The following is a 26390-nucleotide window of genomic DNA, read 5'->3' on the forward strand; positions in this document are numbered from 1 at the left end:
GTACTGGGAAATACTCCACAAGCCCAGCAGCATTTGTGGAGCAGGAACCAAGTGCCCAAGTAACAGTGAAGTGGTTTCACTGTTCGGCGTTGTGAGCCCAAACTGACCAAGCCTCTGCAAAACCCGATAAAGGGGGTTCAGGCTGTCACCGACACCTCGCCAGACCGCCAGAATCGTTGAAGCGGCGCAAAAGAAAGGGGAGCTATAAATGGGCACCACGTTTGAAATCAGACCTAAAATCCGCGGTTTCCGCGCTATTTCACGAATGAACCCGGCGCCTTTGCTCAAAGCCCTCGCTCGTCTGTGTAAAACTGCCGGCTCGCCTCTTTGTGAAAGGGCTCGTCTGGGTCTCTTAATACAGAGTAGGGGGACTCGCCAGTGAGCGGGTTGTGCCTGCAAGCCGGGCTGTTGATCAAACGAAATCCCAAATGAAAAGAGTGAGAACCGGACTCGAAACAAAATGTTAAAAAAACTATCCCACAGCATTGTGGAGAGGGGCAAAAAAGGGCAGGTCCCCGGCACAGTGTGAATCACCTGCTTCGTCCCCGCCAGATTATTTTAGATTCCCGATGCAACGAGTTCTCGGTTTTAACGCGACATTTAAAATCTGTGGATATTTTGTTTTAAATCTACACAACCCATTTCCTCTTTTGGAAATATTCTGTGAAAATAGAATAAAGGCGTAAACTTGCTTGGAGGTCGAGAAAGCTCGTGTTTGGTCTGCAGGGTCGCGAACATTGGATATAAGTTGCTCAGTGATGTAACGCCATCCCAGAGTCTGGGAGGGGCGGGATCCGGAGACAATTACAGACACCACCATTGTTGCCGCACTGACACTGTTGGATACTTTAAACACTGAGAGGCATTTAGAGGATAACTTCACTTTCAGCAATGTAAACATTTGCACAATAACAGTAAGAGTAGGTTGTTCAGACACAGCACGTGCTGGCGTTTCCGAAGCTCGTATACGTTATAAATTCATGGGAATTCGTTTGATTTCTTGCTACCTTTAATTTGGCCGCATCCCCCAGTTTTATAGAAGGGCCACGTTTAATGATATTTGCAATGCCACGCGTGGACGATGGAGTAATGAGGCACTGGGTCAGAGTGGGGTGTTAGCAACCATCTGTAATTCCGCCGTGGTTAGACACACACCCAATTTCTCTTTCAAATGTTTTCTCTTTTTAGCCTAAATTACTGCGGCTGCGCTTATCGACTGCGTCGGAACCATGTTGTTAGGAATTACTGCCAGTAACCAATGCCCATCAAACGTCAGCGAATTGGAGATCCTCAGAGAGGCATTCTGTTTTGCGATCAATTTCATCCTCTTAAATGTTACAAGGTAAGCAGGTCCTTCTTTCCGTGCTCGGTTTTAAAACATTAATCCGATGATGCAGTTTATGGATAATTGAACAGTGCAGCACTGGCCTCCGGTGATAAACAGATGTCCAAGCATAACATGCCCGCTCTATCTCTCTTCTGTGTTATGGCGAATCGCCATTCTCGACGGAGCTGATGCTCACGATAAAGCCGAACCTCCTTCTCTCTCTCACTTCCCCCCTCTATCTCTCCCAAAAAGATGAATTGAAAATATTCAAATTTTTGATTTGGTAGCTGTTTGTCTGTTTGGGGACAGGGGACCAAAGATTTTATCGAATCAAGAACGATATACTTCAAGGGCGGATAAAACACGGAGTGCTGGAGTAACTCAGTGGGTCAGGTAGCATCTATGGAGGACATGGACAGGCGACATTTCGAGCCTGAATCCTTCATCAGACGTCACCTGACCGTTCCCTCCACTGATGCTACCTGACCCGCTGAATTACTACAACATTGCAGCATCTGCAGTTCAGGGTGCCTCTAATTTAAGGGCGGAACGGACTTGTTGGGCCGAATGGCTTCCCCTGGCTGCGATATTACTTCTCACATTGCTGAGGGATATTGTACCAGGGGCCCATTCACTGTCCAGGGGTTTGTCTCTACAGTCAATATCGCGGGGTTTTGAAGGGTAATGCAATAATCCTTTATCCCATTTGAAACCAGACTCGTAAATTGGAAAAATCCTTTCTAAAATCAAATGATGTATAATCTCGAAATGGTATTCACAAGTGGGAGGGGTTTACTATATAGTTAGCGATGTGTCCTATTTAAATAGTTGTAGTATTGATATTTACGTACCATGAAGATGGAACAACATGGGGAGAAAATGGTAACAAAACTCAGACATCTAATCATATTTGAAGAAGGGTTTCAGCCCAAAACGTTGCCTATTTCCTTCGCTCCATAGATGCTGCCTCACCCGCTGAGTTTCTCCAGCACTTTTGTCTACCTTCGATTTTCCAGCATCTGCAGTTCCTTCTTAATCATATTCTCCAATCTTTGGTGGAAAAGGTGCTACTAGTTTAAATAGACATCCACTCCCGCTTCCTTCCTCCACATCTCATATGACTCACTCACTCACGTCAGAAAAATAGTGCATGGCCCCGGTTGTATTGCTTATTAATAACCGGTCGTCTTCTTAATTCACCCCTATCATAATCAAAACTACACACACGCACAAATCACACAAACCAGAGCAATTTAATGATGTATATTAAAAAAAACCTTCGTTCAAATAATACTCTGTGGCATTCGTTTAAAAAATATTTTATTTGTTTAAAAAACCGTTCAAATAATACTCTGTTGCATTCAAAATAACAACTTACATAAACCATGGGTCCTCAACACTAGACACAATTTGGACATCCAGTATTTGTAGTTAATATGGTTTCATAGTAACAAATATATTTTTAGAACCAATCTGAATTCACATCAACTACCTACCTAATCCGGTAATTTTAGAATCCATGCCCGATCAGTCATTTTTGGCTAAATTATATACTGAACGAAATTCTCACAGGCATCATATTGACATTGAAGTAAACCTGATTATCATAGGTATGTCACCACGCAAAGAATGTTTCCTCTGAATCGCGAAATGTATTTATAAGCAATGAAATATAGAGCATAGTTTCACAAGATGAGATAGAAACATAGACAAATCGGTGCAGGAGTAAGCCGTTCGGCCCTTCGAGCCGGCACCGACATTCAATATGATCATAGGTACACAAAAATGCTGGAGAAACTCAGCGGGTGCAGCAGCATCTATGGAGCGAAGGAAATAGGCAAGTTGCCTATTTCCTTCGCTCCATAGATGCTGCTGCACCCGCTGAGTTTCTCCAGCATTTTTGTGTACCTTCGATTTTCCAGCATCTGCAGTTCCTTCTTAAACATTCAATATGATCATGGCTGATCATCCCCAATCAGTATCCCGTTCCTGCTTTCTCCCCATATCCCTTGAATCCTTTAGCCGTAAAAGCTAAATCTAACTTTCTGTTGAAAACATGTTGAATTGGCCACCACTGCCTTCTGTGGCCGAGCAAGATGCTTTAGTGCAGAGCTGACGGCCGACCTGTCGCCCTCCTCACGTTTCATTGCATCTCAGTCCCTCTGGCGCAGCCGTTCATCTATCTCTCGATTTCATTCTATTTTTTCCCTATGTCCCTCTCTCTTGATGCGAGTCTGTGTTCCCCACTCTGCTGTTTCTATTTATTTTTTTATCTATTCATTCTCTTTTTTTTTCCCTCTTTGTCAATTTATCATTTCTTTTCCCCTACCTCTTGTTCATTTATTTATTTCTCCCCCTCCCCACCCCGCTCTTTGTCCCTCACCCCTGCATCTTTATGTTCCTCTCGCTCTGATCCCAGTTTGAGATCGATTACACCAGGAAATGCGACAAATTAGCGCTGCTTAGTGAGCCATTTAGGCGTCGGGAAAAAAAATCACTTACAGCATCCCTGCAGCGTGAGATCAATAATTTCTGAACTTCGCCTTTTCAAAACGTACACAAAACCATAGCCGCGCTGCTGGGGGAGGGGAGGGGCGGGGAGCTAATGCACTGAATGTCGCAATCCTGCGGCATATCCTTGTCAATATGTTACTCCAGATGCTGGGTTATTTCAAGTACAGTGGAAAGACAGAGCGAAAGAGAGATTATAGATTAAAGGAGCCATCCACTCTACTCAAGGGCAGACGAAATGAATACATTGTACCAAGTGAATGCATAACCTATTATGATTGTTAGGAACCAAAATATATAATAACCTTCTTACTATATCTATGTAACCGCATCTTTGTCATTACCAACGGATCATCCATCGGCTGCATGTAGCTAGATTGATTGAAAAAAAAGTTTAAGATATGATTATTACAAATATTAACTAATCAAAGACGGGTTTCATCTAAATACATACAGCGAGAGTAAAGATAGAAAGGTAAATAAAAGAGGCAGATGACTAGACATACGCAAGGACAGGTGCGTTTCCATTTCGGGAGGTGCAGATGGAGACAATGAACATCCGTGGCCAAACGAAAGGTTTGTTGTTTTATAATATTATCTGTTCTCACGCGATCCCATTAAACAAAAAATAACCCCCCCCCCCCCCCCCCCCCCCCCCAGCACAGGTGCTGATTATTCGAATGCATTCAGAGTACACAAACAATTACAATTCAGCAATCAACACATGGATACTCTGATGCTATTTAGTAACAAGTATATCAGAACCCACTCTAACTAACTGGGAAGCAGAATGTGAGCCAGATCGTGAATTATCATCAGAATTAAGTTATCGGTTATTTGGTGTGTCCCCCCCCCCCCCCCCCCCCCCCCCGTTTCTTTAGTTCGAGGCGCGTTTCATTATTCCCGGGATTATCTAATTCTTAGAGTGTGTTCCATTCTTCCTAGAATTTCGTTTTTCCAAATCTGCATTGCGTTATTCCTGGAAATTCAATATTCCAGGCGGCTTTAAAGACTCGTGGAATCCTACCATTATAGGGATGCGATGTGTTGATCTTGGAATGCCGTTATTCCAGATCTGTACTTTGTTATTCTTGAAATTTCGTTATTCCAGGATGCCCTAATTATTTGTGCGATTTCTTTATCTCGGGGCTGAGTTTTGACCACACCTACAGTTTGCATAGACTGTGTACATGGTTGAAGAGCTGGAATCGGATGCTTGTTTATTGCATGTGGGGAGACAGCGTGCATTTAATTCAAACATTAATATTGAAAAAAAAAATCGAGGCTATTTTAGGTGAAATTGGCTGAGTTTGCAATCTGGTGCATTTAACGAATGCAGATTTCAGATGAACGAAGGGAGTCGTGTTCCTCCAAACTCAAAGGTTTCCCAGAGGCAGGAGACATATCAGATCATCGACAAAGAGGCAGCGTCGGAATGGAAAGAGGTTTTTGGTCGCCGCAGTCAGGTCATCGATCAAAATCCCAGATAGAAATTGCAAACAAAAAAACATGAAATGTCAACGGGTTTTGTTTTCAGTTTGTTACCTTCCTGAGGAGCGCCTTGAGTATTCTAGAAAGGCGCTATATAAATCCCATCCATTATTATTATTATTATTATTTACAATATTTCGCTAAACGCTAGATCAGAATACATTGTCAAAATGAATCGAGACAGCTGGGAAGAGAGGCAGGGCGCCGGAATCCTAGAGGATTTAAACAAAAAAAGATTTAAAATCCAGGGACACACGGATAGATAGGTCCGGCTAATCCGGAGACATCGGATTATTCACTTGTTGGGTGAGAGATTAATATTTCCAATTGCATCTAAAACTAGCAAGAGAAAAACGAATTCAAAAACATCAAAGGAGAGAAACCTCGCGTGCCAAATTCTCAGATATTTATCCCTTTAAAATTATCATTTCATTAAAAGATTGATATTTTTAATGTACGTTTACAATCGGGTCCCTGGCGTGAGAAAGTCTGAAATTGGAACTAGAACGTTTAATAGTTGACCTTTCTCCTTCCATGGCTTCGTAGGCTGTTCCTAGTTTTGGTCGAAGCGACGTAGCTGATATAACTTAGACAAAAATCAACTGTTAAATCTATTCGCGAGGAAACCGCTTATATCCCGTCGGTTCAAGGATAGAAACCATTTAACAGACAAAACAAAACCGTGGTTTGTATTTTGTAAATACGAAGCTGTACAATTTGTAAATATAAATCCATCTTCAGAAGGTCGAGATAAAATGTTTGGGCAAATCTTCAAAATTTCAACATTGAGATTTAATCCTTTAATTTCGCTGCATTAATTTCCCTTTGGTTTTCAACGAAATACTCTGAACTGCAAATCTTCAACTCGATACATTTGCTCTTTACACCAACAGGGGGAACGGAGGGAGGCGGGCTCGTTGCATTTCGTTTAATTGCGACTTTCCCTTTTGCGCTGGGGGGGCGGCAAACACACCTCAAGGTCGAACATCAAAGTTGTCTTCAGGTAGACGGAGCCAATAGGCTGCGTTTGGTGCAATGCAGTCCGCTGCCACCCCACCCCGAGCTAGGGGCCGACCTCCGGTACTCCGCCCCCCCCCCCCCTCCCCACACACACACACACACACACACACACCCTCCCCACTAGACACTGTCTCCCACTAGACACTGTCTCCGCGTTTCAATAAAGCCTGCACCAGTACATTTGCCGCATAAACCAGCGCTGACAAAACACGGCGCCTCCTAACCCCCTCATATTGCCTCAAACACCACAGTTAGCAGTGGATCCATCAACCCTCGTCAATGAATCTTCTTCTGCGACTCTCGTTCGTGACAGAGTTGAAGAAGGGTCCCAACCCGAAACGCCGCCTATCCATTCCCACCACGGATGCTGCTTGACCCACTGAGTTCCTCCAGCACTGTGTTTGGCTCAATGTTCCAGCATCTCCTGTCTCTGCTTCACTTGCGCCACTGATCCTGCGACTCCCCCTCCACTTGGCTCCACCTGATTTCACCACGTACCCTCGCCTGGAAAAACACGTTCTCGTTCCCAGAACAGGTGTTGGTCTGACTGCGAACCGAACCGAGTTGTTGGCTGGGCATGCATTCAGGAGAGGGTCAAACTATTCCGCTGTTCCTCCCGCTGCAAGTCGGGCTGCCTCCCACTTCCCCCATTGTCGCCTTGAGCTGCCAAAGTCCTCTGGTGTCTCGGCAGCATCTTTGGCTACGCCAAGCCTTTGATCAACCGTAACGCCGCTGGCAGGGCAGCTCCCTTTCCTTTTCTGCCTTCCAATCTCTCTCCCTTTGAGTCTCTGGAGCATTTTTGCTTGGTTCAGTCAAACACCTTCACAATTTTCATCTTCATTGTGATTCAGACCTTTTACTCGAGACTCAAAACAAATATAGTTGACTTACTCTGAGATTGAGCCTAATTCCACCAACACTCTCTGAGACTCTGGTGACCACATTTCTATGAGATATAGATAAGATTAGTTTATCCTGGCATCATGCTAGGCAGACATTGTAGCTGAAGGGTCTGTTCCTATGCTGCACTGCTCTATATTCTAATTTCCTCTATCTTCTCATGTTTACCTGAATTCACTTATTCTTTCTACCTGGATTCAGGTGGCTTTATCTCAGAATTGGATGTTGCACTCGTCTGACTAGCAGCAGAGTTGGTAGACAAAAATGCTGGAGAAACTCAGTGGGCGAGGCAGCATCTATCTGTTGTGTATCTCTTGAGAATTGCCACCCCTCCCAACAGACATCACCGGCTTTCCTCTCGTAACGGTTCTGATCTTAAGAGGGGAGAAAAAGGTATAATTTTCACTAGCTATGATTACAGTAAATGATTGGGTTTGCAAACTGATGTACAACCATAATGATTTTCCAACTTAGGTTAGTTACAATAACATATGCACAGGAAATTATGGATAAAATAAATTAATATTTAGCATTTGGATGTCACTGACAAGGCGAGGATTTCTTATACATCTCTAAATGCCCTTGAACTGAGTGGCTTACTTAGCCTTTACATAATCAACCACTTTGTCTGAAGATACTCCAGGGTCAGCCAGTAATGAAGTAAGAATGATAGATTTCCGCCTTGGAATGACATTTGTGAATGAAATGAAATGTTACATTTCAGAAGTTGTGTGAATGTCAATGCTACAGATGTTTTTGTTAACATGACCTTATTAAATGAATTTCGCAGGCAACATTGTGGGATTTGTAGTTAAATGTCTGAATTGTTAATCGAGGCAAACAATATAGACGTAATTTAGCCAAAATTCTACCAATATAATGCACAATAGCCAATTAGGAGACTCATTAAAGAATTTACTGTTGATCTGCAAAAGGGATTAAGCTGCCCCTTTTGATTTTTTTTTAACAATAAATGTGAAGATGAATGGACAGTTTTGCAGCAGGTAAAACATTCTAAAGCAACTTTTCAGGCAGATTAATTAATTTAGTCAATTCATTCAAGGTTTATATTATTGATACCAGTATGTTCAAAGAATTTAAAGTGAATTTTATGTCAACCATAAACTGGTGCATGGAAGTTGTTCTGACTAAAGGTTCGAAATTAACTGCAAGAAGAAATTGGTCATTAATCAGTATTTTACAGAGAGAATTGGTGTATATTGAAAAAAACTAAATATGTGTAGGGGTGTGGGGGAAGCGGGAGAGGCACTAATTGGTTGACTTTTCCATACAACTGTCCGAATGTTGAGCTCAAAGATCTTCCTGAAAGCCCCCCCCCCCCCCCCCCCTTGCAGAATCCCACATATGGGAGCTGCAATTTTAGAACACTGTAATTTTCACATATTTTAAATTCTGGAAGGAAAGGTGGCAAGGGAAATAGAATAAGGACACTAATTTCTTGGCACAGTTTCCCAAAACAGCCAACAATCTCTGGCTCTGCCTCCAAATAAATCTATTGTCTAGCATATCAGACCATTAACCTGATTTACTCACAAGAGCAAAAGGATGTTTTTTTCCACCCAGATAGGTGCCAATGCCTGCCTTGGATTAAAAGAGGTTTGACCTGCCATGTTTTCTATGCTTATTAATTACTCGCCGACAATGGCTTTCAGTGTTTGTAACTGTGACATTTATTATGTGGATCATAATGTGTGTCACTGACTTCAGGGAAGGATGTACTATATAGGAAGCCTGGAGATTCTCAAAGCAGGTTAGGCTGTAGTGATACAGACAGAGACTGTGTGAATATTATGGAGAAGAAGCCTTTTGCCTTTGGCATTTTACTTCTATTCTGAGTGAACAAATATTTAGCTTTGTGTTAGGGAGCTTCCACCACGCTCTTGATTATATAACAATGCAAATGTATCATTGTGCGATTTTTCCTGCGTCGTCCCAAAAATTTTGAGCAATTTATGGGAGGAACAAAAAGTGTCAAGAGAAGAGAGGGATTTACTGGTCATAGTGATGGGGTGTATATGGAGGAAGGTGGTGAAAGTTAGAACCATATTTCTCCTTTTCTCTTTGTGTTTGTATATACATGAATGTGTGGTGTGCTTGCTAATGTCATTATACTGTGATCTATGATCTTGTATTAATCTGAATACTCTGAGCGATAAATACCAAACAGATCCATTACTGGCCAACAGGAAGGGAATCACAGTTGTTAATCCTTATGATGATGCAGCATGATATGTAAGCACACCACACAGGCAGTGTCCACAGAGGCACTCAGACTGCAGGTCCATTCTGTCTAATTATTTGCAACACATGTAATATTTTTGAGACTGCAAATTGTCTGTGGTAATTTTATACTGAGATCATTATGTCATTTTCTCTCCTCCATCATCCTCTCCCCCTGATTCAGCTCCCTCTCCTTCTCCAGTTATGCTGCACTTTACATTGAACCACACCTCATGCATTGTCCTTTCAGTGGATATCTCCCAAAATCATTTGATTGAAACACAAATACTTTAATCCATGATATTCACATATTTATTGCCTCGTTCTCAAGAATGAAGGAATTAATAGACATTTGGACACATGGAAAGGCATGAACTACTACAAACCTGCATCTGTAATTCCTTTTTATTACATTTGAACACATACAGTATGTCAATAAGAAAGGTTTAGAGGGCTATTGGTCAAATGCAGGCGGGAAGCCTAATGTGGCAACTTGGTTGGCTTGGACAATAGATGCTGAAGGTCCTGTTTCTCTGCTGCATAGTTCACTGTCACAAATTCCTTAAATCGACCATGGCCACATGTTGTCTGCAGAATATTCTCTGCCATTTGAAACAAATATCTTTATAATACCTCTTTGAAGGATTTAATCAACTAACAATTTGCTGCACCATCCCCCAAGCTATCTCATTTCAATACCATTTTAAAGCCATGTTGCCTAGATATAATCATTTTCTTAATGAAGAAATATTAATTGTGGTAAATGGGCACTTCTGTTGTGCACTTGGGTGGGAGAGTCGAAAACTCTTATCTGTAGCATCATGTGAGGTTTATACAGCACAGAAACACACCCTTTGGCCCACCTTGTCCATGCTGACTTGATTCCCATCTCTGCTAATGCCATTTGCCCACATATGCGCCCATAGCCCTCTTTTCCTATCCGATCCATACCAGTCTAAAAGCCTTTTAAGCTTGGCAATTATATCTGCCTGATCCAATCTGCCTGATCTCAGTATAAAATTACCACAGACAATTTGCAGTCTCAAAAATATTACATGGTTCATTCTATACAACCACTGTACTCTCTGTAAAAAAATTGCCCATCAAATCTGCTTTCAAATTTCCTCTCTCACCTTAAACTGGTGCCCTCTAGCCGTAGACATCCCAATCATGTGAAAAAAACAATTATAACTATCTTCACTATCTTTGCTCTTCACAAACTAAGGTCACACTTAGCCTCCTGAATTTCAGAGAGAGTAAACCCAGCCTATCTAAGCTCCCCTTATAACTAAAGCCCTCCATTCCAGGAAACATCTTCTGCATAGTTTCTAATGCAACCACAACTTTCCTGTATCTGGCGACCAGAACTGTGCACAATATTCCATGTATGGCCTGACCAATGCTTTGTTAACATGATGTCCTTACATGCCTTGGCCTATGATGGCAAATATACCAAATGCCTTCTTGACTAAAGTGTCCATTTTCAAGTGCTATGAACTGTGTATCAATAAGCTTGAGGTCCCTGCAACGTACTGTACACGTCTTGTTTATATTTGATGTCCCAAACTGCGGATGCAATCTCCCAGTTGTCTGGATTCCCCTCACATTTGTTTATTCTTGCTTTAATCCAATGCTTAGTTCTGAGTTCAGACGCAAGAGAAAGTCTACGATTTCTTTAATTCTTCAGCAGTTCACCCTTGGATCACATTCACGTCGCTTTCATTTGCAGTTGAACTCTGTAATCTGCTCTTTGCGAGTATGAGGACTGAGTCGTGGAATCACCTTGGCTGTGGATCTCCCTCCGTCACATCAATGTACTTTGCAGGTAAGGGTTGCAAATTTTATGCCTTCAATGCAAATACAGTAGTAACAGTCCAGGGTTAGAATAATGTATCCCAGTAACAAGTGAGGTGCTTCCACAATTCATCAAGCAATGTTTGGCTGGCAGTTTCATGTTGATTTAAAACCTCTGGCTAATTGTCAAATCGCACACTGCAGTCAGTGTGCCAGCATTAACCCTTTCATCTGACCACACTGGTACTTGGCATAGCGTTCAGGATGCCCCCGAATGAAATCAGGAGTCATTGTTTAATGAGAGATGTGTTACTCACAGTACATCTGTTACTCTGGGAATCTGACTTGAATCCTGGCCCTTGCACTGCTCCACGCTGCTCTGCTGGGAATGTGGTGGGATGGGATGGGACAGGTGAAGGAATGCTGGGAATGTGGCCCTTACCTCTTACATAGCTGGGGAACCGACAGTAGCTGGTCCATTTTTACTTTTAGTTTTATTTATCCAGTATTTTCCCAACGTAAACGTTGGTTTCAGAGGGATGAACTTCCTCTGGAATGCCCTAGCTCTCTCTTGGTGAGAATGGCACCAGTGCTGGGCCTGGCACATTCACTGGGTTTATAGGGGATGGGGAACACATCAAGATAAAGGGCAAGCATTTCAGTCTCCATTTTAATCTGGTTAAACATGTACATCAACCATGTAACATGATTCACTTGACAATCATCAGTCACTGTGACTGGAGGGACAATCAATCATTGTCATGAAGATGAGTCTTGGTGATCTCAGGATTCCCCATCGGTAGAGCTTTTTCCAGTGGTAGATATTTCCCCATTGGTAGGGCTTTGGCCATGCTCAGCCATTTTGGGGGACTGCTGTTTACAGAGTAGACACTGGGTCACTTCCCCCTGCCCCCATGTGTTACACAATTACATCAGCTGTTCATAGATGTGTTGAGGAACTGATCAGGATGCAGTTCTGATCACCCCTCTTGCCCAAGCTCAATGCCACAGGTAGTGCTGCTGTCGCACGATCCCAGTGGCCTGAGTTCAATCCTGATCTCTGCTGCTGTCTGTGTGGAGTTTTCACATTCACCTTGAAGGTTTCCCTCAGGCACTCCGGTTTCCTCCCTCATCCCAAAGAGGTGTGGGTTGGTAGGTTAACTGGCCACCGTACATTGCCTCTAGCATGTGGCTGAGTGGTGGGAGAAGTAGGGTGATGTCATTGGGCATGTGAGGGAGCATGGGAAGGTAAGTGGGGATAGGGATGGGTACGGTAACACATTGCTTTAAGTGATGGCATAGACATGTAGGGCAGAATGGCTTCTTTCTGTGACATAACAACTAAACTAGTGGGGGTGATTCACTGGTGCTGGAGTGCCAGCAGAGTAGAGGGATTCACAGCAAGTTCCCAGCACCCAGGGTCCTGGTGGAGCAGTGCACAGCCAGGGGAAAGGCAGCAGCTTGCATCAGATACCCAGAACAACGCAGAGCAGTCCAAGCCAGATTCTTTTCAAGGTATGGAGGAGTACATATCAGTGTGTTCATAGTGAAGGACAAAAGTCCTACAACATATCAGAGCTAAGTGAGCAACCAGTATCTTGTTGTCATTGACAAACATATCCTCGTTAATGGTTCCTCTTTCATCAGCAACACTCATCCATGGTCCTTGCTCAGGTGCATTGGAGCTTGGATTCACCTGACTTTAAAAACCTGCTGCAATTCTACTTAAATGCTCCTGGTCTCTGAATAATTTGCTATTAACGTTGATGTCCAGTCTTGCAGATTGGTGTCAGCAGCATAGGTTATATATTACAGGAATGGCTCTTCTGTGTATCGTGTGTCACTAATTTAAATGTCAGAGGAGCCCGCCCGGTAGAGCTGACCTGAGCAATTGCCAACCTTGAATCGCGCTTTCTACTCCAATGGACAATAAAAACAAGTGCGAGGCGTACCCTCAGTTGTCCTGAATTGATTGGGGGTGATTCTGACTCCTGTTCTGTGTATGGCACTGGTAGAATTCACTGTGACAACACACAATCAGTGAATTACCATAGGGCCATAAACAGAGCAGAGAAATAACCAAATGCCACAATGCCGACCTTGGAAAAACACCCTTTGGTAGGTGCCACACCCAGGGCCCCGATCAGCGGCAGATCAGACCTGGACTATGCAACACAACTAGATACGATCAACTCCGCGAATGCATATTATTTCCTTATGGAATTGTATCGAGAAGCTGCATTTGTTTACGATTATCTGTTGAGAAATCTTTCTCCAATTTATATTTACTGTCATGCATTCTTCTTCTTGCGTATGGCGTGCACAGCCTAAAGTTGTAGGTCAACTTGTTCTATTTGATCTAATTGTGCACGTCGGGTTGATTGCATTAGTCGAAACAGGGTGGACCACGTGAAGGTTGCAATCTCCCACCCCACTGTCATGCACTGCACTGCACAGATTAGAGGGTGCACTGTAATGCATTTTGAATGAATCTTCTGCTTTAATGAGGAAGGGCTTCATAGACGTTTGTATGGGCAAACCTTTCTCATGTCCTCACAACCTATTGACACAATGATGCAATGTATCTGCATGAAGTCATCTCGACTGAGAGAGTGTACAGCTATTTTAATTCCATTGTCCCCAGAATAAATGTTATCAAAGGCTTCGGAATAAACCCTTTAAGTGAGTTACAGGGTGCATGTAAGTAGCAGTTCATTAACTGGAATGCTTATTATCACTTTTAGTTCTTTTGTGCAAATTACTGCTCCTTTCCCCACAACATGTTGTGCTGCGATATTTGTTACATTCAATGCCAATGCTAACTCCGAATTACCTGCAGAGTTTTTCTATCACAGAGACTTTTGGTCATTATCAATGTGAAAGACCGCAAAATCAGAGCAACGTTTTAAAATGTTTTTCTTAGCAGATTGTTATAAAGTACAGGGTTTTTACCTGTTTTACAAAATCGGGCATTTATTCGCTACCTGCGAATAAACGGGGAGGCAATTCTAATCTTTCTCTTCGAAATCAAAGTGTTTCAATCTTTGTTCATGAATGTGAGCCTGTCCATTGAGGAGAAACGGAGAAGGAAGGCAAAATACAAAGCAGCCACTGTTACCAGAAGCTGGGTCAGACAATTCCTCCCTGACACTAGCCCTGCCAACCCCACCCCACCCAACCCCTCCCCCTGTCTCCTAACACAAATAACCCTACCTGTATTCACTACAGAGGTTGTGTTGTGGACCACAGAGGCTGTGGCCAGACCTAAAGTCAAGAATCATTCTTAACGAGCCCGGAATTGTCGTAAATGTAGCCAGGAACTGGAAAAATCAATTGCAACAAACACGGCAACAGAAATCCCTGCCAAGACCTGGTTGGACTAAGGCCATGGTTACCAAATCTCTCCAGCTACCAAAAGAGGGAGACAGCATTTCTCCCATTCAGAGGTGTCTGGTAAGTGTTTCTGTTGGAAAAATATCACTCAGCACACTCCTCCACGGGAGAAGGAAGGTGATAATATTACACTTACATTTAGTGATAATAGCAGACAAATATTTCGCATATCTGTACGACAGGTTCTTTCCATTGATTTAAAGAAGGCAGTTTACCTGGAATGTTCATGCAGCAATAATTGATGATCCACTGATTGTAATGCTAATAATTCTTATACATTCTTTCCGTATCATCTTCCCCATGTCCACTTAGTTCCTCTCGCCTAGTCCTGAAGGTACTCAATATTCTGGTAAATCACTTTCACGAGGGTTCAGTAAGTTTGTCCAACTGCCCTCTACAAAACCATTGGGCTACTCACAGTTGCCTGAAACTATCTGCCCATGAGGGAGGGAGAAGGTATTGAACCAATGGATAGTAATTGAGATCAGGCATACAAGAGAGGTTTCCCTTCTCTAACCAAGGAATCATGAGTCAGCTCTGGTACCCCATACTTCTGTTCTGGATGTCAAAGAGGCAGGTGTTCATGCTCAATACAGCTCAATACCGTACTAGCTGAAACCACAGTGGGTTGTAACAATTTCCGTAATAAACTTACCTTTTATTTAATAAATTCACATATAAACACCCTCTTTTCTCCTGTAGAACATGAACAGCATGAATCAGTCCCAGTTGCTATGGAATATGTCATCATCTAATATTGTTAGTAGACAAAAATGCTGGAGAAACTCAGCGGGTGAGGCAGCATCTATGGAGCGAAGGAAATAGGCAAGGTTTCGGGTCGAGGCCCTTCTTCAGACAATATTGTTAGATTGTTCTTGTTTTTATTTTTTCATCTCTTCAGTTGAGACATGTGTATTGTGGTCCATTGAATCCGACCTTGAAATAGTTACTTTTGCAAGGTCAATAATTTGGTTCAGGAAGACATGTTCTTCTGATAAAGTGGAGCCAACATCAGCAACTCTGTTGCTCAGAGAGATGAAGCCCATCTGTACAGTCGCTGCCAGGTAGCGCAGAATACTCACATCCGTTGACAGATCCCCCTCCAAAGTTTTCTCTCTCTCTCTGCCTTGCTGAAACACTATAAAACCAAGTGATTCAATAAGCCAAAGGACACATTGAGCAACATTGACCAGAAGCTACTCCACGCCAAGCCTGGCTAGATACAGATGGGTTGTGCCATGAGGGCATGGCAGATAATAAGGAGGTTGAGCCTCGACAGTTATGAAGCAAGTCAGCTTCACATTGCATCTACTCTTCAAATTCATTGTACACAACCAGAGCAGCTTAAAGCTTTGCTGAGTCCTTTTGAAAGCCTTTCTATGAGAATTCCTTCAGTCCTTTGTCTGCTGCAAGAAAGTATTTTCCACTCAAGAATATCACATATTTGGAAGATATTCTCAGATAATCACAGATTTTCTCAACTTGACATAAGATTTTCTCAACTTGCTAAAGATAACTGCTGAAAACATGTGCAGGTTTTTGAGAAAAAACATTTTACAAACATTATCCTACAGTCACTTTATAATTTTCAATCATGGCCCCTAACCTTTTGCCACCGGAGTCTCTGGAGAAAATAAACAAAGAGGGGAGAACTTTGTGTTAGGTAGGTTGTTGGTGATGATTGCATACATGGGGACCCTTGTTTTATATTTATTTATCATTTGCATGTAACCTGAACAAAGCAAAAACGTTCTCAGTGACCAGTGCAGCTCACACTGAATTTGTGTCCATTGACTCGAGTAGGACTGAAGGTAAGTATGATGAGTACAACATTCAGTGTGGCTCAGTGGTGCAGTTGATAGACCTGCTGCCTCACATCGCCAGAGACCAGGATTTGATCCTGGCCTTGGGTGCTGTCTGTGTGGATTCTCCTTGTGACCTCGTAGACATCCCAAAGACGTGCGAGTTGTGTAGGTCAATTGGCCTCTGTAAATTGTCCCAGTGTATATAGAATGGATGTGAAAGTGGGATAACATAGAACTAGTGTGAATGGGTGATCAATATTTGGCCAAAGGGCCTGTTTCCGCGCTGTATCTTTCAATCAATCAAAAATTGTTGATCGCTACTCTCCTAGATGTTTGGCCACATAGCCAAAGACAAAATTCTTCCCCAAACACTTTAAATCTTTCATTTGGAAGCTCCCCTGAAAGTCAAAGACCTGCTTGGTGTTTGTACATTTTGGCACAGTGATAGTTCTCTTGCCTTTGAATTAGAAAGCTGTGTGTTCAAATTTCATTTTAAAAGGCAGAGGCAGGATGTGAAATTAAATACTTTGCTCTGTTTTTACAAGATAGCACAGAAGTTGTGAAGATAAATGAGTTATTATCAATTATTTAAGGCGGAAATTTTTAGCAAGTAACATCAAGTCAAGCATCTTGGGCAATATTTTACTTTTGATCTATCTCTCCAAAGCCTGAACCTGAGCCGTGACATTGGATTACAAAAAGACACAAAGTGTTGGAGTAACTCAGCAGTCCAGGAGAACATGGATAAGTGACGTTTTGGGTTGGGACCCGTCTTCAGACTGTAGTGTCTTGATCTGAAAAGTCACCTATCCATGCTCTCTTGAGCTGCTGCCTGATCATTTGAGTTACTCCAGCACTTTATTTCCTTTTTTGTAAACCAGCATCTGTAGTTCCTTGTGTCTCATGGAGTCACGTTTACAACATTTAGTAAGAATACATGAATCAACTAATTGCACGATATACTACCTCCATGCCAAGAAAATGTCATCCAAGTTCTTCAGAGGATTGGAATTGATGAGGATACTTTGGAAAAGAACTGAGATGGCAGGAAGTAAAGGAATCTCTCCTTCGCCCATTTTGGCACTAGCACATTTTTGCTTTTGTGTATGGATTTTGAGCAATTATGTGTAGTGCCAATATGGGAAAAGGAAGCACAGCAACCACCATGGTCCTGGGTGAGAATGCGACACAACCCACCACGCAGTGCCTTAGGTGAAATGTCCGTGGCATGAGACACCACTGAAAGACAGACAGAAAGTGAGATGGATCGAGAAGCAAAGGACAAGGGACACCAAATCTGGCCCCAAAGGTCTGCCGAAGAATGTGGAATTGTGGAGACAATTAGTTTGGGCAGGGGTGCTATGAATAGTTCTGGAAACTGTATTTTACCTCTATTATCCTCCCTGCTCGCTGCAGTGCTGGTGATCATGTTGCCTGCACACTTGTGATCTCACTCTCTGCCGCTTGACTGGTTAATGTTGGCAAGGAGCTTCTTGTACTTTGTGACCTTGCTCTCTTCCCCCCACTGGTAACTGAGCTGCACCAATGGTATTGATTTTCTTGTCACACTCCTTTTATATCCATTATTTCTAATGCTGAACCGTCTGCTGACAGAGACGGGTGCAGGAAGACTTCATGGATTTCTCTCACTGCACCAGTGTAGTGCAGGCACCTTATCTGAGGAGGACTCTTGCCTTGCTATAGTGGGAGGAGCGAGTTTCTGGCTGCTTTTGGCAATGGTAGAACTCACACTGGTGAGATAGAGGGATCCGGTGGTTCTAGACTTGCCAACTACAGCCAGCGAGCAGCGCACTTCTTCCTGCAATGAACAAAGAAGCATATCACTGTGACTTTGTTACAGAGGTGGACAGTAACATTTAGTAAGATCTAGGTTGACGTCAGTGTGGGTTAATACTGCCGAAGCCTTGAAGCTGATGTAACAAAGCTCTACCTAACAAAACTCCAGCAAAACTCTGAGAAGGGTTGAAAGGAGGAAAGGTATCTTACGCCGGTGATAACTTAATCCATTCTAGTGAGAATTAATCATCAGATACAGAACTAAAAATGACAAAAATGCAGAAAGGAAATTGGTTACCAAATCGGAGAATAATGAGGAGACATTCTCGTTATGTCTCGAATGTTTACGATTAGCCCGTGCTTTGTGCAAAGATTCAGTAATAAAGAATTTGGATAGACGCTTGGAAAGGAAAGATCTTCAGGTCTACGGGACAATCTGTTGATCTAATTAGTGGTAGTTATAAATTGGCCAGAAAATACCTTACAGGAAACCTTGAAGCATGTCCCAAACTGAATGTAATGGTATCAAAATAAAAAGGCAATATTTTGAGTAAACACATGTTGAGCGTGAAATTTCCTTTTACTGGTGATGCAGATGAACCGTCGATTCAACATCGACAGCTGGTTTGCCAGGTTGTGATTGTACTTACGTTTATCACACAACAAAACCCTCAAGCTCTCATTCTCATCTCTGCCAAATCAATCCTCTCTGTGCTGCTTAGATAGATCATACAACCCTTACATTTAGTGGGACAATTTTGTGATTGTAATGCACAGTTGAGGACTGTTTTGCTAACATGTCGGGCATTTTGCACTTGGGTTTCCTTTGAAAAGGGGAACCTGTAATATTATAGGTGCTTCACAATGACTGCAATTCTCTCTGTACTGAAGTGTTGACAACGGTATAGAAAAATAAACTTCTACTGCGTCACTGGTACAAGTTCATTGAGAAGCGATCAACACTTATTATCACAGGGAACAATGCAGCCAGAATATGTGCTCTTGTTTCTATTTTTTGAACGATTCAGAAGTCTCGTGTTCAATAATCTAGATGTAATAGAGTGCAGGTTGAGGGGAAATTATGCATCCGTTCATTTAATGAGATGTGTTTAGGTCTTCTTAACTTGTACAATTCTGAGGCTGTTAGGCAGATGTTGGTTTGGCCATTCAGAGTAATAAGAGAATTAGCAACTTAAATTTAAAAGATTCTGAAAATCAGAAATTGAACCAGGAAAGGGTGGAAATATTCAGTAGGGTCGGGCAGGCAGAATCTAACCAACAATCTGAAAGGTTAACTCTGGTTTCTCTCTCCACAGATGCAGCCTGACCTGCTGGTGTTTCCTGCTTTTTTTTGTTTTTATTCATGTAAGTATAGAGATGGGTACACAAGGCAACTGGTGAAAAGCTGAGCTCCACAGTTCAGGTGTATGCTTTCACCTGGTTATGCAAGCAGATGGCTTTATAAATAGTCCCAGTGCCCAGTGAGTAAGCAGCCAGAGCTCCTGCCCGTGGCTGCTAACCAGTGGCTGCATGTGGTTACTTGTCTTGGCTGGGCCACTGTGCACAGTGATGGCTTTCTTATGGGGGCTGCCACTGTGGGGCAGCGGTAGAGTTGCTGACTTGCAGCACCGGAGACCCGGGTTCAATCCGAAGGGGTTGGACAGGCTAGATGCAGGAAGATTATTCCTGATGTTGGGGAAGTCCAGAACTAGGGGTCACAGATTAAGGATAAGAGGGAAGTCTTTTAGGACCGAGATGAGAAAATCATTTTTTACACAGAAAGTGGTGAATCTGTGGAATTCTCTGCCACAGAAGGTAGTTGAGGCCAGTTCATTGGCTATATTTAAGAGGGAGTTAAATGTGGCCCTTGTGGCTAAAGGGATCAGGGGGTATGGAGAGAAGGCAGGTACAGGATACTGAGTTGGATGATCAGCCATGATCATATTGAATGGCGGTGCAGGCTCGAAGGGCCGAATGGCCTACTCCTGCACCTATTTTCTATGTTTCTATGTTTCTATGATCCCGCCTACGGGTCCTGGCTGTATGGGTTTTCTCCGAGATCTTCGGTTTCCTCCCACATTCCAAAGATGTACAGGTATGTAGGTTAATTGGCTTGATGTATGTTTAAAAAAATGTCCCTAGTGTGTGTAGGATAGTGTTAATGTGCTGGGATTGCTGGTCAGTACTGACTCGGTGGGCCAAAGGGCCAGTTTCCGCATTGTCGCTCTAAAACACAAACTAAAACTCGCGTCCATTTGTGCTTTCAGCTACAGTAGCCTCAGAGAGTCTACTGCTGACACACATCAATCGTGGGCTGGGGTGGGTTGGTATGTTAAGGAACACGGAAAAAGACTGCAGTCTTTCAGTTTAGTTTAGAGATACAGCGCGGAAACAGACCTGTTGGCCCACCGAGTCCGTGCCGAACAGCGATCCCTGCACATTAACACTCTCTTACACAAACTAGGGACAATTTACACTTATACCAAGCCAATTAACCTACAAACCTGTACGTCTTTGGAGTGTGGGAGGAAACCGAAGATCCCGGAGAAAACCCACGCAAGTAACAGGGAGAACATACAAACTCCGTACAAACAGCACCCGTGGTCGGGATCGAACCCGGGTCTCCGGCGCTGCGAACGCTGCAAGGCAGCCACTCTACCGCTGCGCCACCATGCTGCCTTGTATGGCAGAAATATTGCAGGCAGGAATTAACAACTGCTGAACTAGGAATTCTTCAGGGAATACTCCAGTAATCTCATGAAGAACTGGGTATCGTGGATGATAATGGAATCAAGGTATGGAGATTGGGTGGGAAAGTTGAGGCACCAAGTTAGTCGTTGAAGGCAGAGCAGCCACAAATCATTCCCAGTCCTGTTACATTCTTAAAATTTACTCCACGGGATAGGCAGCATAACTGAATAAAAGGAATGGCTGACGTTTCTTTAGTCTGAAGAAGTGTCTCGACCCGAAACGTCACCCATTCCTTCTATCCAGTGATGCCGCCTGTCCCGCTGAGTTACTCCAGCATTTTGTGTCTATCTTCGGTGTAAACCAGCATCTGCAGTTCCTTCCTACACGCTTAAAATGTACTCTGCTGGCTAAATGGGCTGTTTCTGGTGATATTGAAGCATTAGACACAAAGATCCTGATTTTGGCCACAGTTGGCCAATCTCAGGGTCAGGTGGTCCTACCAGGTATCACCTGGCAACTTGCCAGCTCCTCCATAGCGGGGAGAGGGTTGAGTTTGGTTACTTTGCTCCTCCCACACTACACTTATTCTCACCCTTGCCAACTGATCCAGAATGTGCAGGTAATCTTTAACCCACAGGGCAATCAGTGCAGAGCCAATGCCCTCGTCGATTTCAATGACTGACATTGACAGTGTGAAGTTGACACTAAATTCCAAAGGCAGTGACCATTGAGAACAGGCCCCACGAGATGACTGTTTTGTTGGATTATGCAGCCTCTTTAAGAAGAATCCTCGTTACTCAACTCCAGGTTCCAAACTAATTTTGCCCAAGAACCAAAACAGTAGGCAGGTGTGGGTCAGCAGTAATCACAGCTGTTGTGCCCACACATAGATTACAGGCCTGATGCTTCCTTCTATGTCTGTTGGACGTGCCATTATTCAGCAAGACTTTGAGAGCAAACTGATGAGATTTGGAGCTCAGTACCATAACCTCCTATATGTTAGTGCTGGCTCGAAGGGCCGAATGGCCTACTCCTGCACCTATTGTCTATTGTTATGTTCTTCATCATGGAAGTTCATGAGTTAGGGAAGGATATGTGGATAATCTGGAGGAGGTCAGTATTAAGAAGGAGGCATTAGATGTCATGGGAATCATAAAGCTTTGATAGAGATCTTTGCTTCTTCCTTAGGTGTGAGTAGGATAACAGAGGAGTGGAGGATAGCTAATGTTGAATGGGGTGGGAGATTGCAACCTTCACATGGTCCGCCCAGTTTCGACGAATGCAATCAACCTGATGTGCACAATCAAATAAGGTCACATAGAACAAGTTGTCCTACAACTTTAGGCTGTACACGCCATATGCAAGAAGAAGAAGAATGTTGATCCTTTATTTTAACTGGGCAGCAGGGATAAGCCAGGTAACCTGCAGACTGGTGAGCATGATGTAGCAAGGACATTACTGGGGAAATGATAAGTACAATGAGAGCGGATCAGGGATGGGCAGCATATACATATTTTCACACTCATTTGATTGAGTATTTTGAGACGTTAACTAAGAAGATCACTGAAGGCAGAGTAGTAGACATTACCTGCTTGGACTTCGGTATGGTATTTGACAAGGTCCCATATGGTGGGTTTGTCCAGAAGGTCAAGGCACATGGGATTCAAGATGAGCTGGCAAATTGGATTCAAAATTGGCTTGGTGATGGAGACAGAGAGGAGTAATGGATGGAGACACAAGGAACAGCAGCTGTTGGAAACTTGAGAAAATTAAAGTGCTGGACTAACATAGAAGATCAGGCAGCTTCGCTGGAGAACATGGATAGGTGACACTTTGGATCAAGACCCTTCTTCAGACTGATTTTAGTACCGATATTAGATTCATATTTCAATTAATAATTCAATTCCCAGCATGAATTTTCAAAAGCTGAACATATTTTGAAAAATCTTTGACTCTACCCGATCTATTCCTCTCATGATTTTATACACCTGTATAAGATCACCCCTCTTGGAGGGTCTGCGCTGAGAGAGTCCCAATCCTAAGTTTATGTTTTTTTGGTTTCTATAGAATCTACATTTGGCAGATACGACAGGGCGGGAAACAGGTGGCCGAGCATCGCTTCCATTTGGACGTCACATGGTCAGTAAGCATTGGTTTAATTATTTGATGTAGGACTTAGTGCCTCTTCTCAGACACACTAACCTGGCAGTGGGGTGGTGGGGAGGAGGATAGAGAATGGAAGTTTGCACTCAAATTGCTAAAAACATTGTATCTTCAGACCATTTTGTTAGTAAAGTATCACAGAGTTAATCCGCTCTTTCTGGGGCTAAAAGAAAATAATGTCACAGGTGAAGTGATTGCTTCTACATCTTGTCCACAGTACACAGAGTTACATTGTCGTAAAACACGGCACATTCCTGTTCCAATAAATGTGGTCATGATGGAATTGAAAGCAGTTTCTCCAAGAGGTTAACTGTTACAACTAGGTAGACAGACAGAACATCAAGCCTCTCTGTGTCAATAATCAGATTTAGATATTAACACTTGTCAGGATGGTGTGATATAGTACACAACACGCACACCAGAGATGTTAGACAGTGTTCAACACAAGAATAGACACATACCGGTTGCATGTACAATATACAAAAAAAGAACACATGTTGCAGTTGAGTTAGACAGGTTGCAATATCAGAAAACACACCTGATGTGTTAGATAGTGTACATGAAGGCATGGACACAACTGGTATATGAGACATATATGGCAATATGAGATATGAGAAAACACACACCAGCTGTATTAGAAGATGTGACATTAGATTGCACAGAAATGCAGTATATGGACAATTTCGTGTAGACAGACACACATACCTGTAGAGTTACAGGCTGCAGTTTCAGGAAACACAGCGGGCGTGTTAGACAGTGTGTCACAGGAAGGCACAAACAGCAAGTGTGTTAGAGAGTGTGCAAGAGGAGGACAAACACATCAGGTGAGTTAATGCGATGCAAGCACATACTCCAGGTGTGTTAGGCAGTGGGACATGGGAATGTTATTAAAAAAAACTGCCAGCGAAGGTTATAGTAAATAAAGTCATGGTTTACACAGAAACATTGATTGTTTGTAACTTCACAAATCCAGTTGTAAACTGCTGGCATCATTTTAAATAAAATATTAATTTTCTGACTGTGTCAAGTGTGAAATTTACTCGAGTCTTTTAGGAACCAATTTTAGTAATCCCGTACAGCAAACAAAAGGTTTGGTCATTCAGTGATCAGTTCTGCCCACCCAGAGTTCTGGAGAGAGTCTGGCCCTTGGAGAAAATAGAGATAGTAATCACCACTTGATTGTTTGTCTCACTCTGTTTAAATGGGTAGACACCACCCAAACTCACAACATATTCTTCAAACCCACCCCCTCTCTCACTATATTCGTCAAGATCCTCTACCTCTGCACCATATCTTTCAATGCACCAATCATGCTCCCACGTATCTCGTGCAGAAAGGAACTGCAAATGCTGTTTGAACTGAAGACAGTCACAAATGCTGGAGTAACTCAGCGGGACTGGCAGCATCTCTGGAGAGAAAGAATGGATGATGTTTCAGGTCGAGATCCTTCTGAAGATATCACCCGAGTGTCTCCCTCCTTTCAGCACAGATCTCAATATTAACCACACATCAGGAAATGACTTCACTGGATCATTGAAAATTATTATAAACCAAGTCTACTCATTTCAGTATTTCCCTTTCCATTTTTTTTTTTGGGCAGCACATTCAGGTCATAGCAGCTTGATGCAAATTTATACCAAATTAGCTAAATTGTCAGAGGACATGGATCTGGGTCTTTGGACAACACCCTGTAGAGATAAACAGAATGGAAGAATTTAGATCAATGGGAAAAGAGCCATTACACTGTACCATTGCACTTCCCTTTGAGTAACGCAGTTTCATATATCTGATCCCTGGAACTTCTTCTGCATTTCCCTTAAATTTAGTTATTGAGAGGAAGCCATCTGGGAATCTTGGATTAGTTGCAGACAGTCACGTCTGTGACAGGAGTTAGGAAGCAAGTTGATCCTCTCTGGCAACTCTCAATAATCCCTGCCAGGTGGGTTGAAGTACTCTAGATGATTAACAAAGGGGATTAATCGCTGGATCAGCAGCAGCGACCCGGCTGGTTCTGGCTCACTGACACTGAAGGCAGCAAGAAAATTACTCCCGTTGTTGAAATCGCCTAATTAACCCCAATTATGAATTGAGGCTAATTTTTTTTTAGATTAGTTTTAGTTATTAAACTGGGAGATGGAGGGATTTTTTCCAGCTGAGATGTTGTATAGAGCTATGCAGGTAGATGTAGGCTCGGTGAGGTAAGGTTCAGTCAGGACATTGCTGTGCACATTGTTCTTCTGATTCTGCACCCTGAAGCAGTATTCAACCCAGTAACTGCTCACTGTGTGTCAGTTACCGTGACTTTGCTCTCTATGATAGTGCACCTGCATTATACTTAAATAAACTACTACCATGAAACATTCACCAACTGCAGCTCCAACTGTGTCAGAGGTATGAATATTTTGCAGATGCTATGCAGTACATTTGTGAAAAAGACAATTGTTTATTGTTGTACCCCTCACAGAACATACATGAATGCACACAAACATGTATAGAAAAGCAAACATAGACGTGTATGCACATACAATGTACAAGTGCAACACACAGCTGAATGTATACATTTGCACACATTCATGTAAAAGACAAATATATATATAAAGACCCATATATGAACAAATCCTTGCACAGGCACAGCTACACAATAAGCATGTACACACATAGGCACGCATTTAAAACATACTGATGTACTTGATTACACATATGAACCTATTCATGTAAAATCATAAACAAATATACACACATATAACATGCAATGAATCCTGAGCTACACACCTGTGGTGTACATGGTGACCTTCCATTGTGTGGTCATGAGCAGGGGCAGTATTACTCACACTGGATTCCTGGCGTCAGGACAAGAGAAATGGTTCAAGGAGATGACGACCTGTTGCTGCAGCGGATCATTACACGTACAAATTTCCTGTCTATGTTCCCAATGTTGGGCGAGTCCAGAACCAGGGGCCACAGTCTTAGAATAAAGGGGAGGTCATTTAAGACTGAGGTGAGAAAAAACTTTTTTACCCAGAGAGTTGTGAATTTATGGAATTCCCTGCCACAGAGGGCAATGGAGGCCAAGTCACTGGATGGATTTAAGAGAGAGTTAGATAGAGCTCTAGGGGCTAGTGGAGTCAAGGGATATGGGGAGAAGGCAGGCACGGGTTATTGATAGGGGACGATCAGCCATGATCACAATGAATGGTGGTGCTGGCTCAAAGGGCCGAATGGCCTCCTCCTGCACCTATTTTCTATTCCACAGTTAC

General features: G+C 42.9%; 1 long non-coding RNA gene across 1 annotated transcript; it reads left to right on the forward strand.

The window, feature by feature from the left end:
• The first annotated feature begins 1157 nt into the window (after positions 1-1157).
• LOC116985336 lies at positions 1158-24148 on the forward strand. The gene is made up of 3 exons (XR_004415247.1): positions 1158-1342; positions 11220-11315; positions 23038-24148. It is a non-coding gene; the product is annotated as an uncharacterized LOC116985336 (long non-coding RNA).
• The last annotated feature ends 2242 nt before the right edge of the window (positions 24149-26390 follow it).

This window comes from Amblyraja radiata, chromosome 21 (assembly GCF_010909765.2).
Source record: "Amblyraja radiata isolate CabotCenter1 chromosome 21, sAmbRad1.1.pri, whole genome shotgun sequence".
Taxonomy (NCBI): Eukaryota; Metazoa; Chordata; class Chondrichthyes; order Rajiformes; family Rajidae; genus Amblyraja; species Amblyraja radiata.